Source organism: Oncorhynchus nerka, linkage group LG1, assembly GCF_034236695.1.
Source record: "Oncorhynchus nerka isolate Pitt River linkage group LG1, Oner_Uvic_2.0, whole genome shotgun sequence".
Classification (NCBI taxonomy): Eukaryota; Metazoa; Chordata; class Actinopteri; order Salmoniformes; family Salmonidae; genus Oncorhynchus; species Oncorhynchus nerka.
In genome coordinates, this window is record NC_088396.1 from 3,531,595 (window position 1) to 3,547,040 (window position 15,446).

Genomic DNA, 15,446 nt, shown 5'->3' on the forward strand with positions numbered 1-15,446 from the left:
AGATATCGTTATATGTAGACTGTGTGATAAACGAAAAAAAACAGCGTTTCATAACGTAACGTCATTTTTTTAAATTCAAAAAGTCGACGATAAACTTTCACAAAACACTTCGAAATACTTTTGTAATGCAACTTTAGGTATTAGTAAACGTTAATAAGCGATCAAATTAATCACGCTCTGGATAAGAGCGTCTGCTAAATGACTTAAATGTTAAATGTAAATGTATTCTATAGCTGTCCGTCTGGAAAAATGTCTGGGTAGAAACTCAACCAAAATATCCGGTCCTAGACCTGAAAAACTGCGCTGCCTTGCATCTGTTTGACCAAGAAACAAATAGTAGGCAAATGACAAGACTCTAGACACCGTGTGGAAGCTGTAGGTACTGCAACCTCAGCCCCATTAATTGTGGTTCACCTTTATCAATGGGTTCAAGTCGCGCATGGATATATTTTTCCATTTTCAGTGATCAGATTTTCCTGCGCTTTCCGATGAAACGCACGTTATGTTATAGCCACAGCCGTGATTTAACCAGTTTTATAAAAGTCTGAGTGTTTTCTATCCACACATACTAATCATATGCATATACTATATTCCTGGCATGAGTAGCAGGGTGCTGAAATGTTGCGCGATTTTTAACAGAATGTTCAAAAAAGTAGGGGGTAGGAGTAACAGGTTAAAAAGATCAATATTCACAAGACAGCAGGGCCAGATGGATTACCAGGACGTGTACTCCGAGCAGGCGCTGACCAACTAACTGACTAACTAACTGACCAACTAACGCACTGTTCCAAGGCCGTCATTGAAAATAAGAATTTGTTCTTTAAGGTAAAATAACAAAGTTGCTCCTATTTGAATTCAATCCCTAAATTCGTCATTATTATGTGGCAGTGTCGTCTCTTAATCTCCTTTTCTGAAAGCTCCATCAGCCTAACTTTAACTTGGCTTGTTTAATTCTCTAGTGGTGGCTTAGCAAATTGATGAGGAAGCATGGGGGCGTTGCAGATGTAAATTGCTTGCATGTAAGAACCAGTCAAAGTCGCTCAACATTTTTGCTAACCTAACCTTTAACAAGCCTGAGATACCAGACCAGTGAGTCACAGCTCGTAGTGTAGTCATGTGGGTTGCGCATCACCTATTTCGTTGCGACACCGGCAGCATATCAGTGATATGAGTGTGTTGGAATAACTGTGAATCCACAAATTGAAGCGCTACATTTCCATTATTTGTACCTAGCAACACTGTGTTGATACCATTCCATTCACTCCATTCCAGCCATTATTATGAGCCATCCGCCGTCCTCATGTGAGCTTGCTTTCTTGTGCACATGGTAGTATTCTTCTAGTCAAAATCATTTTGGTAGTTCATCCTCCAGAAAACGAAATATTCCAAGAGAAGATTCCTTGTCTTGCTTTCTCATTTTCAGAGTAGTATTCATAGCTACAGCTATGGCAGGCAATGGCCTACCAACAATACCAGCTGGTTAGTTGACAATGTCTCATCTCTGACAATTTCAGGGTGACGTTAAACAATTAGCCTCTTAGTCTAGAAGGTACAAATGTATAACTACTCTAGATATGGCCTTATTTCATATTTGGGCCTTTTTTAGTTTATATATTATTGCAGACGTGATAAATAACTGTATAGAGTCATTCAATGGCGTGGACCTGGAGATGAGGAAAAATGTTCATACTTGCACTAAAAAAAGTGCTTTAATAAATAAACAATACACTCCCCAAATGTTTTTTGTTGACTTAATACCGTAGCATTACATGCCATGGAAATGAATGGAATGGTTAAATTGTCTCTCCCTTTAACGTGACTGAGTTGCGTAATTTACTTTTTCTGTGAAAAAGTAAGATGACCATTGTTAGTAGACCAGAGACTAAAGTTCACTCGTAATACTTATTCATTGTGGCACAATCATCTCCATCCCGCCCGCCTGCTTGATTCAGCATATGTGCTGAGTTGACCCTTATAAACTACACTCAATGATGAATCACTAATATGGGCGACATGCATGAGTCATTAGGCCTCCTATGTATACACTCAATGTGGAGATCCATAATGATTACATCATTTCAAGTGATTTCATGGAATTAGTCCCAAATAGGTTCATAATGACACATGACAGCTGGTGCACTGAGCTAGGCCCTAGAATAAACCACAGTATGTACAGTACTGTAAGTATGTATCTCCATCATTAGGACAGTCTGTATATATTCTATTTCAGGGACCAACTTACTGTAGGAGTATTTGGTTTCAATTATGTTCTTTGTCAATCTGCGTCTAACATCTGTGTCAATATAATTAACAGTGATTTCCTGGACAGCAGCAAATATTCTCCCCTACAGTCCTAAGCGCTCCTCTTGTGTCTAAATGACTGCCCTCGGAATAATAAGGCCTCCATTCAATCAGTTCAGCGTTAACCCGCGTTAACGAATACTCAGGAAGAAAAATATGTAGATTCATGAGCAGAGCACGGCAGGTGTTTGTTACGCCTTCACAGAAGGCAGGAATCGTGGTCACAGGCATGCAACGGTCATACACAGGTCAGCAAACTGGCAGGTGAACCAAAACTAAGACTGAAGGCTATAACTGGTTCTCACAAACGAGCTGGGAATGTGCTTAGTAGAGTCAAAACAAACAATACCTCACAAAGGCACAAACAGAATGAACTGAACTGAATAAGGAGCCTGATGAGACCAGGTGAGTAACACAGGTGAATAGAAATGAACAAAAATGAAAGGTGGCTACGTTCAAGAACACAAAGAAACAGGGCTGCGTTCAAGAACACAACAAAACCGAACACAAGGTTGACTAAGAAAAGAAATACAGAACCTTACACCCACGATCAGCGACAACGGCATAGCATATCATTGCTTTTGCTTAAATAAAAACAATGACATGCCACGCGATCGTTGTTTATCACAGGTTATTGCTGAACTGATTGAATCTTGCACTAACTCTTTCATTCATTCATTGCTTTGAGATATATCAATAATATAGTCCACAGATGAGTTTTATCATTAATGGATAATGAGTAAATGAGTCAAGAACATTTAAATGAACATTTAAATTAATCAATCAATCAACCAATCAATAACTAGAACTGTTGGGTGCTGATTTGTAGGGTCCTCTCTTTGTCTCCATGTCTCTGACTGAGGGCCAGCTTGCCCGCCCTAGAGGCTCTTTTCCCTGGGGAGCAGAGAAATTGAATACCAGGCCTATCCAGACAAAGGAGAGGCCTGCGTTGGCAGCTGCCCCATGTGTTAATAAGTGTATTTTGTGTTCTCGGGATCAGACAGGAGCAAGCAGGGTTCACTTTATTAGACCTGGTCCACTCCTCTGGAGCTAAGAGAGGTCCTACACTAGAAATATGGCATAGGGAGGTGTGGGGGATAGACTACATACACACAAATATTTTATGTAAGTGGGCAAGTCAGTTAGGAACAAATTCTTATTTACAATGACAGCCTACCGGGGAACCGTGGGTTAACTGCCTTGTTCAGAGGCAGAACGACTGATTTTTACCTTGTCAGCTCAGGGATTCAATCCAGCAACCTTTCAGTTACTAACCCAATACTCTAATCACTAGGCTACCTGCCTTTGGACACACACACACACAAACACGCATAAACACACACACACCACTAACGTTCCCTCTATCCTTTCAGTGAGGGGCTAGATTGCAATGGCCCCACTCTGGGCTAAAGCTAACACCTATGACAACAATGGGGTCATTAATGGGCAGATGTCAACTGCTCTGCTCAGCTTTGCGTGACGCCCCCCACCCTCCTCTTTTCTGTCTCCCTCTCTATCCCTTTCCTCTTCCCTCCCCTTCTCCTTTCTCCCTGTGTCCCATCGCACATGAACACACACACGCACGGACGCACACACACAACTCCCCCTATCCAACCCCTCACTCCATACTGACTTTAGATTTTGAGGCTACTCACAAGATACACAAATAACAGCGAGGTGCATTTAAGGTATTTATATAATCCATGAAGCGAAAATTACACGCTATTTAGATGAGACAATTAAACCTAATGAGGCCAATCCTTTTCTTTCACCCCAAAAAGTCCACAGACTTATTATAAAATTAAAGAATGCTCATTTTTCCCCCCGAGCTGTCGTAAACGGGGGGGTATTTGAGAAAGGCAAACATTGGCCCAGTCTGTGGAGGCAGAGACTGAGGCCAGGGGACAGGCAGGCAGCATTTACAAAGTGATGGGTGTATTAATCACAGCTGAAGTTAAGACCACTCCATGGTCCTCCAGGCATAACACACACACATATGGGCGCACACACACACTTTGATGCATACACACACACATACTCATGGACGCACACACCCACTCACTCACACAGTCCTACTCCACAGTCCTCCACTGCAGAACAGAGCAGGACTGAGGGGCTGCCAGTCAAACAGGAAGTGTGTTTCTGCCCACAGGAAGTGGACCTGTTCAGACAACTAGCTGGACGACTTCCTCTTTAGAAGGGGTCAGAGTTCAGGGAGAAATCCACCTGACGCATAAAAGGAAAGCACACATGCAAGCACACCACACATACGCACACCCACACTTCTAAAAGATGAGGTGTTTGATCCCATTTTAATATTACATACTGTACAAGTAAGCTTCCTTAGTTTTGATTTATTTTACGTCTCAAGTCTCTTTGTTTTAGTAACCTTCTGACAGTTGTAAGTAAAGCCGTACTTCCTTGTCCACCCCTGCCACGGACTGTTCTCTCTGCTACCGTCCGGCAGGTGGTACCAGAGCGTCAGGTCTCGGACTAACAGGCTCCAAGACAGCTATTACCCCCATGCAGTAAGACTGTTGAACCAGAGGAATTGTTCAAGATTGACTTCGAAAAAATGTAAATAAAAACAGTGTCCACCACTGGAATTGAACACACAACCTTCTGATCCAGAGTCATGAACAGAAGGTTGTGTGTTCAATCCCAGTGATGGACATTGTTTTTATTTTTTAAATCCCAAACATTAACCCTTACCTCAACCATTCGGAATGAACTTGTAAACTTCATGTTTTAACCCTATCCCAAAGCTTAAACCTTACCTTAGCCATTCAGAATGAACTTGTAAACTTCATGTTTTAACCCTATCCCAAAGCTTAAACCTTACCTTAGCCATTCAGAATGAACTTGTAAACTTCATGTTTTAACCCTATCCCAAGGCTTAAACCTTACCTTAGCCATTCAGAATGAACTTGTAAACTTCATGTTTTAACCCTATCCCAAAGCTTAAACCTTACCTTAGCCATTCAGAATGAACTTGTAAACTTCATGTTTTAACCCTATCCCAAGGCTTAAACCTTACCTTAGCCATTCAGAATGAGTGGCTAAACATAAATGTAACTTTTGGAGAACATGGAACAGCAAATTTGATGTTTAGAGAAATTGAACGATACAGAGCAGCGGGAGCAACCCAGGGTGTCAAAAACATTTTGAAATTTGGAGAAATATTGATAAATGTCTAATTCTGCAGTGAGACTGTGTGAGCTTGTTGGTTTAACAGCTGCTGCTATTGATATATTTTTTTAAACATGTTTTTTATCCTGCCACCAGTCCCTTTCCTGCTACTAGTCACTTTGCTGCTATTATTTATTATTGTTATTGTTATTATTATTATTATTATTATTATTAGTAGTAGTAGTAGTAGTAGTAGTATCTATCCTGCTATAAGTAACTTTATTATCCCTGCTTAAATGTACACATCTACCTCAACTACTCAAGTATCCCTGCATATTGAAATTATGGTACTGGCACAGGCCCTGTATATAGCTTATTCTCCTGTTTTTCTTATTTCTTGAGTTTTTTACTTCATACAATTTCCTCTTACCTTGCTATTGAATACTTCATTGTTGGGAAATAGCTTGCAGGTTAGCATTTCACTGTACTGTTTTACACCTTTCTGTATCCTGTGCCCATGTCAAATAAACTGTGATTGGATTAGATTAGATCCAGTGGTAAGAAACAAAAAACGACCAAACAAACAGAAAAACTAGAGCTCCAGATGGCATAGAGTGAGCCCTGAGATCTGAATTGCTCTGGTCTCCTGAGTGACTGGAGGTATGCTAATTGAGATGTCCTGACTGTGCTTACATGGGCTAATCAAACAGCGCCTGCAATCTCTCTCTCTCCCTCACTCAGCATACACTCTGAAAAAAATACAGTATGACCTCAGAGATACTAGTGGTAACCAACATTGGTCCTGCAGAAGCTAGGGGTGTGCAGGCTGTTTCTCCAGCCCAGCACTAACACACCTGGTTCTGCCGAACACAATGTAAATAAATGTTTATTCGAGACCTGTTTTTCTCTAATGTTACTAATAAGTCATTTAGCAGGTGATTTTATGCAGATCAGCCTATATAATAAACAGCATGAAATGCAAGAAAATGTCATGTGGAACATTGAGTATTCATCTCTGTCTCTCTCTCTCTCTCTCTCTCTCTCTCTCTCTCTCGCTCTCTCTCGCTCTCTTTCTTTCTCTCTCTCTCCTTCGCTCTCTTTCTTTCTTTCTTTCTCTCTCTCTCTCTCTAAGGGTTGAACTACAGCTGCACCTACTGGTAACATACAGGCACACTGCTTCACACTGTTCCTCTCTGCTTCAATCAAAACAACTGAGAAGGCTCTAATACCAGACTAAAAGTATAGTATTTAGAAATGTGAGTATTTCTACTTCTTGTGCAATCTTCAAGAATCGTGTAACAGAGCGAGAGAAAATAGCAGGCTTTTAATGTCATTCCTGAGCATGATTCTAAATAAGTGTCACACAGGTATTATATTTCAACCCCACGACTCATAACGCATCAGTATAACTACGCTTTTCCTTTTCTTTTTTCTCCACTCTCTCCCCCTTCATCTTGTGTAAAGGCCATGTCTTCCACTGCCACACATTTTACACTTTCAAATGGAGAGAAGGTCAGAGGTTAAAGAGAGGTTATTTTCACACTCCCACACCACCCCGTTTGTCAGATGAGAGGGGGAAAGGGGGATATCATACAGGTGCAGAATGTCTCTCTGAAACTACTTAAATGCCCCCCCCCCCACGGGACAACAACAGGAAAAATGCACCCCTAATTGTTCCCTGGTTCTGTGAATGCCTATCCAAACCCTGCTCTTTGTTATTCTATCTTTCCATATTATTTTTCCAGTCATAACGGGAGATGGAGGAGGATGGAGGAGGGTCATGTGAGTAACTCTGTCTGTCACCTGCTTTCATGCGGCGGAGAAGTTAGCGTATGGTTATAGACGGCGTCTGACACTCCTTGCTTGGGCGGTGTTAATAAGAGGCGATGGGAGCTCATCAGCGGACTTACATGGTAAGCGGCCTTGTCACACATCCGTCTCAGAGTTTTATGCAAAACGAGGCCCCTCCATTTACTTGTGGGTGACCTTCCAAAGTCCACTCTCCAAGTCTCGCTTTTGCAAGACTAGATTAAATGTAAAATCTCAGCATCTGCCTTCTGGTTTGCACACAAACAAGCAAACAGTCACACACACAGTCACACACACACACACACACACACACACACACACACACACACACACACACACACACACACACACACACACACACACACACACACACACACACACACACACACACACACACACATCACCATTTCACCTCAGAAAGTTCAACTGCAGGATGAAGTGCGTTAAATTCTAAATTCTGAGTGTTCAGTTTAGACCATGACAGCGATCACTGTTTTTGAATACAAATGCATGCAAGCGCAGAACCCTAAGAGAGGTAGAAGGGGCCAGTTTGTGTGTGTGTGTGTGTGTGTGTGTGTGTGTGTGTGTGTGTGTGTGTGTGTGTGTGTGTGTGTGTGTGTGTGTGTGTGTGTGTGTGTGCGCATGCTGTGTGAGAATGTTTTTGAGGTAAACAGGGAAGCTATTTGGTATGCATCAGGAAAAGGTAAAGCTGTGGTGGCTTTGCTAAGACTAAGGGGAGTTGGAATAATACAACGTTTGGAGAAAGACACAGAGAGAAGTTAAGGAGGACGGGTGTGGTAGCACTTTAGTTTACACTGCTGAAATGAGTCAGTAAGTAACAGGAAAATAACAGGCACCAACCTGGTAATAATACGGTAATAACCAGTTAATAGTTTGTATGTAGCTGCTAAATATTGATATAAAGTGTGATGTAATTTTCCTGGTTGTTATGTTAGAAACTGTTATTCTTACTGAAGAATTTTGAATAATAAACCCTAATAAGCAGATGTTATGTAGTAAGGATTTAAGGCCATTTCACCTCTTCTCAGCAGCACTGTATACGTAATAAGAATGTGCTTGAGAAACTACATCATACTTATACTAAATGTGGGCCAACCTCAAAACATACCTTTTGGGTCTTAGCTTGTAGTTGTAAAGTTACCTTGTCGTTGCGTCTTGTTTCCCTGCTATTTCAGCACTGTACTTCAGTAATTATTATGTAATTACTGAATTATGTATTTTTTTTCAATAGTTTTAGCATGGTTTCTGTGTACCTACGGGGCCTTGACAATGTATTCTAAAGCGAAGATATGTTCCCCTCTTAGCATGTAAATTACAATTACTTCCATAATTGTTTCACAGTATTTTCTGTGTACCTTACTGTTAAATTCTTTATAGTTTCACCATAGTTTCAGTGTATCTACGGGGCCTTGACACTGTATTCTAAAGTAATGATCTGTTCCCCTGTTACCATGTAATTTACTATTACTTTCTTAATTGTTTTACCATAGTTTCTGTGTACCTTACTGTTTCCTACTTTACAATTACTTTTATATATATCAAACTTAATTTCATGCAATTTCTATCCAGACAGGTTAGCACAATGATAAGAAATGAAGCTACCAGGTTCATTATTGTTAGTGTGTCATGCCTGGGCCTATGTGTGATTGCGCTCGCTACTGCGCTCTGCCTTCAGTTCTGTGTTGTGTTTTGATGTGCATGTAGATTGATTGGACATGGGACACACTGCTGCCGGTTCTGGTCGTTTAATACTGGATGAGATTAAATAACTGCAGTGAATAAATGCAGTGCAAGGCATTGACATGAAATTGGTTCTGGTCGTTTAATACTGGATGAGATTAAATAACTGCAGTGAATAAATGCAGTGCAAGGCATTGACATGAAATTGGTTCTGGTCGTTTAATACTGGATGAGATGAAATAACTGCAGTGAATAAATGCAGTGCAAGGCATTGACATGAAATTGGTTCTGGTCGTTTAATACTGGATGAGATTAAATAACTGCAGTGAATAAATGCAGTGCAAGGCGTTGACATGAAATTGGTTCTGGTCGTTTAATACTGGATGAGATGAAATAACTGCAGTGAATAAATGCAGTGCAAGGCATTGACATGAAATTGGTTCTGGTTGTTTAATACTGGATGAGATTAAATAACTGCAGTGAATAAATGCAGTGCAAGGCATTGACATGAAATTGGTTCTGGTCGTTTAATACTGGATGAGATGAAATAACTGCAGTGAATAAATGCAGTGCAAGGCATTGACATGAAATTGCAAGCTGCTCTATGCTACACACACCTCTCCTCAGCAAGCATCAAAGTCAACTCATATAATGCATTCGTTAGATAACAGTAAAAGTATTTCATTAACCTAAGTGCTATTATTCCAAATTAATCAACAGTAATTTTTTCTTCTTACATAGTCCGAATAAAATAATTAGAAAACAATGTTTTATGTGTCACATATTCTACATTCCACCGCCTAATATAAAATGCATAAACAACTAGTAAATAGCCAAAAACACAGGAAATAGAGAGAACAAAACAATAACATTACAATTCTTGTGGACCAATTTAAGCTAGAGAAATCAATTTTTTTGTCACAACCCACCTTATCCGCTAATGGCGGGCTTCCACTTCTGCAGTGAAAGGTGGCACCGCTACAACAATCGGTCTTCTCACAAAAAGGTCTGTAGCCTGCAAACGGTTTGGCCTACAAACCAATGTGACCACTCTATGTAAAGCTGAGACTCTCATAAACATGATGGTGTTCTCCACTTGCTCTGATGCTTATTTGCCCACTTCTGTCTATAGCTTCCGAACAGTTTGGGCTACACACTAATATGATGCCTCTGTGGAAAGGTGAGACTCTCACGAATACGTACATGTCGGTTGTTGTGCTCTAGGACATTAACAAATTAATGTGTCGTGACGTGACTATCATTAATGTGATGACGGCTATTCATCAATTCATCGTTTAATTATTACGTGATTAAATTAGTCATGTAACAATTAATTCATTAGTAACCTGAGGCACCACTGGAAAAGTTTATTTAATGAGCTACTGTTTTCCGAATTAACTCAACAAAACATCAGCATATCTCGATATCCTACCCGTCATCCATCAATCATTTCCTCATATCAGTCTCATTCTGAACGTCAATATTCTATAAATCTGCACGAACCCTAGTCTACATGATGACTCAGCTTACACAAATTGGCTTAATTATTTATTTACTGACTAACTAAATAATCACACAGAAATACATAAACACACACAGTATAGGTTGAATTGATTACTAATATAATGCAATGAAAAGTCCCTAATGGACTAACCTGATATGACGGCTTGTTACACAGTGGAAGGGGAGGGGTAAAGATAAAGAGAGCGGGAGAGACAAAGAGAGTGGGCTGGTACATACATGTGGAAACTATGCTCATGAAAAATGAATAATTTGCGCATGAACAACCGCTCATTCAAACAGAATTGCAACGCATATATTTACACTTGTATGCCTTTGTCATCTCTCTGAAACCACTCGTCCGTCTATGGCAGTAGTTCGATGTAAGTCTCTGGTTGTCCACCAGAGGTCACAATGTCCTTAGTAGTTGTAATAGGCTACTTTGTCTCCGAGTGTTCGTTAGCCTGGATCCTTCAGAGGTACACACACGGTGGATCCTCTGTCGAGGATACTAGGCTATGTTACATGCAGAGCTGCAGGCGGTGCATGTGTTAGTCTAGTCTTTTTCTTTGCAGTTGAAAGTTTCAGAGTTTCTAACCATTTCGTAATGCTGTCAGTCATGCTGGTCTGTAGAGATTTAACCATTTGTTTCAACGTGTAGCCAACGCTCCACGCTTTCTGGTCTCAATGGTTGATTATTCAGGGTTCAGCTCCCGACCATTTTACACGCCAGTAGTAACCCGGCAATGTACTGTTCTAATGTAAATTTCATTTGGAGTCCTTTTTTAAGCACTCTGGCAAAAGGGGCATTCCATCCTTTTGGCATAATGTCTTTGCTCACATGGGCGTGGTTACTGACTGGGTAAAACTTTATATGAAAAACTATTATCTCATTTAGAACGCTAAAAACACATTTCATCTTCTCACAAATAGGTTCATATCTAATCATATAAGGTTTGCAACATTTAGTTGTAACTCTGACATATACATTGTGAAAGCTCATAAAGTTACAATGTTTCCGTTACAACTTCTTTAATGATATCACAAAACAATCAATTATCTAAGATGATTATTGTTTGGATCCCCACCAACCTTCCCAAATGTTTGGATTTCAAAACTTATGTTCCAATGTCCAATCTGTTGATGTTAAAGTTTTTAACAAGAGTCTCAGAGTTTACGACCGGCATTAAGTCATGAAGTCACAAATCCTACTCACAGCCGTATCTTTCCCAGGCCTAGTGAGCAGGAAAGGTGGCACTCATCCGTGATGCTGCCACCACAGACACCCTGTTAATAGCCTGCAATAGACAACCTAGCATTGCATCAGATGGCGTAAAACACTTTGGTAGCACGTAATAAAGCATTTATAATGGAATAATAAATGGTTTATTCATTTATTAATGATTACGCCATTCATTAGATGTTTAATATAGGTCCTTACTATTTACTAATCATTAATCATTCGTTAAGTCTTGTTGTGTGGCCTCATATAAAGTGTGAGCTATTTATACTTTACAAATGTTTTGAGTGCCCAGTGTAATTTCAGACAAAATTACGGAAATGTCATTGGTCAACATTCCAGCAGTACCTGATGCTGCTTAAGGTCTCAAAATAGCCTAGAACATCAATGGTTGTCACGTTCTGACCTTTATTTCCTGTGTTTTGTATTTAGTTAGTATGGTCAGGGCGTGAGTTGGGTGGGCAGTCTATGTTTGTTTTTCTATGATTTGGATATTTCTATGTTTCGGCCTAGTGTGGTTCTCAATCAGAGGCAGGTGTCATTAGTTGTCTCTGATTGAGGATCATACTTAGGTAGCCTGGGTTTCACTGTGTGTTTGTGGGTGATTTGTTCCTGTCTCTGTGTTTGCACCAGATAGGACTGTTTTGAGTTTTCACATTTCTTGTTTTTTTGTAGTCAGTTGTTCATGTGTACCTTAACGCATTAAAAAGAACCATGGACACTTACCACGACGCATATTGGTCCTCCGATCCGTTTCGCCTCTCCTCTTCGGAGGAGGAGGAGGAAATTCATTACAATGGTAAAATAATAAGCACCCAATACACAATGTTAAAGGACATATATTTAACATTTTATTCACAGACTATTGTGGACTTGAGGAATGTGAATGTTTTGCTAATGTGTATGGAGAAAATACAGTCGAATAATGTAAATAGCTTCTTAGCAAAGAATGATTTCTCAAGGAAGAATTTCGCTAGGACTGTCTGGGAGTATGGCTGAGGAGGGGACAACTGAAAATGAGTTGTTATTGGCAGAGATGTTTGAAACTCTCTTTTTTTATTGATATATTGACTAATTTACCGCCTTAGTGATGTCACGACGGAAAGGCCAAAGCTCTATCCCACCAAAAACAGGCTGAAACTTCAGGCAGTCTTTTCAAACAGCTCTTAGGGTAACGAGTGCGCTGAGAGTCGGGAAGCAAGTTCAGGGAGTGAACATGAAACACAAACAATGCACCGACAATAACACCTGAGGAAAAAACCAAGGGGAGTGACAGATATAGGGAAGATAATCAAGGAGGTGATGGAGTCGAGGTGAGTGTCATGAGGCGCAGGTGCGCGAGACGATGGTGACAGGTGTGCGGGATAATCAGCAGCCTGATGACCTAGAGGGAGTGGGAGGGAGTATGCGTGACACTTAGACGAAAAAGGCATTATCATTTCACAGTATTATTCCAAACTTCTACAGTAGAAATATATTTTAAACTCAGAAAGGTCCCGTTTTTGACTGCTCGGCACAAGAGGTGAATTTAGCAAAGGGGAAAATGGGGCTTTAGCTGAGAGTTTCCTTTTGCGATGGTGGAGACTTCGCAAACCGGAACATCAAATTTGTAACACATATAGACCCAGAACTTAAAGGGATACTACAGGATTTGGGGATTTTGGGTCATTTCCTACTTACCCAGAGTCAAACGAACTCATGGTTACGCTTTGTATGTCTCTGTGTGCAGTTTGAAGGAAGTTGAAGGTAGCAAATTGTTAGCTTAGAGCAATTGCTGGAAGTCTATGGTTTTTACTCGCCAGCTCCTCTGAAAATCAGGGAAATAGCTACTCAAAAGGGAGGGAAATTAACTTCTCAAAAGCTGGGTGGTTTAGATTTTGGTGCACTAAGTGTTCTTTGCAGGCATATATGAAATTGTATTAATATGTCAAAGATAAGTACACAAGAGACAGAGGACGAGAGGTCAAGAGGATGAGTGTCAATAGAGTATTAACAATCAATGGAAATAGTTTTTTTTCTGGAGTAGGGAATTATTGATCAATATTTCAGAGACATGGGAGGAATATGTCTGCTGAAATAGAATACTTGTTATTTGGCCATTGGCTAGTTTTTCTGCAAATAATTCTAATTGGTCAACCACAGACTAGGGCTGGGTTATAAAACGACATGCTGTCCCTTTGTTCTAGGGAGAGAACCACAGGTGAGAACCAGAGGAGATAATCACTGGAGAACATCACTGAGGACAGGGGAGAATGACCATTGACCTCCCTGTATGATTTGTCCTCCTTGAATGAACCTATTTTCCTCCCCCTGATTTGCTTTGGAGTTTGTGTTTATTGAAGAATAACATAACTTGCGAACAAAATGATCATATTTGGAAAATAGTTTGAAAAACAAAACTACGCATTTCATTCATCCCTAGTGACGGTGGGCGCAGAGATAGGCTGTACCCGAGTGTCAATAAAGCTGAACAGCTGAGACAGTGGGCCAGCAGCAGTTTTTAATCCCACACTGTGAGCACAACCCATGTGGAATTCCCAAGTCTCTGGCAGCGTTTGGTACTGCCGTTCTGAGGTAAAAAAATTAATAATTTCAGCCTATGCTGCCCTTCAGTCCATTTACTTTTTTGGCCTTAACTGAGAAATAGATCACCCCAGGGAACTACTGCTGCAGCTGCTCCAGCTGCTCTCTCTTTATCTTTCATTTTCTCTAGTAGCTATGTTAATATGGTGACAACAATGTAGGCTGTGTGTATCGCCCACCAGGTGCCCTTGTAGAGTTCCTTAATGTGCTTGACACCTTGATAAGCTCATTTTCTGACTGTGGCTCACCGCTCTTCACACTTGGCGTCTTAAACCTCCCGAATTCTGTCTTGGATTACTTTCTTTCAAACTCTCTCTTTCCTCTTTTTGCCTCTTTTGATCTCACCCTTCCCAAACCCCACAATCCAGGCACTTGACCTGATCTTTACTAGAGGCTATTTTCCTACTGATCCCAATGCAACGGCCGGCTCGGCCATCCCCTCCTGCTCCGTGGCTCCGTGCGTCTGTGGCTGAGTGACTCATTGCGAGCTTACAGAACAGCGCTCTGGGCAGCTGAGCAAAAAGGAGGAAAACTAAACTTCCAGAGGACCTATCATCATTTCACTCAGTCCTCTCTACCTTTTCTTCCTCTGTATCTGCAGCTAAAGCCACTTTCTTTCACTCTAAAGTAACCCTAGGAAACTCTTTTCCACCGTCTCCTACCTCCTTAATCCTCCATCCCTCCCCTTCACTCCTCCCTCTCTGCAAATTACTTTGTCATCCACTTTGAAAAGATGCTTGACAACATGCACTCCTCATTCACTCAGCCTACAGAGTCCATTGGTCCCACTCACTCACTCACACATACCTACCAGACGCCTTGACCTCTTTCTCCCCTCTCTCTTCAGATGAATCCTGCGACTAGTGAGGTCTGGCCGCCCGACATCCTGTCTGCTCGACCCCATCCCCTCCTCCCTTTTCCAGACCATCTCTGGGGATCTTCTCACTCCAACTTCCCTCATCAACTCATTCCTGACCACTGGCTGCATCCCCTCTGATTTCAAAATGGCCCAAGTTGCGCCCAACTTCAAGAAACCAACACTCAACTCATCTGATGTCAAATGCTGTAGACCTGTATCCCTTCTTTCCTTTCTTTCCAAAACACTTGAGCGTGCTGTCTCTGACCACATCTTTTGTTATCTCTCTTAGAAGGATCTTCTTGACATTAACAAATCAGGCTTCAA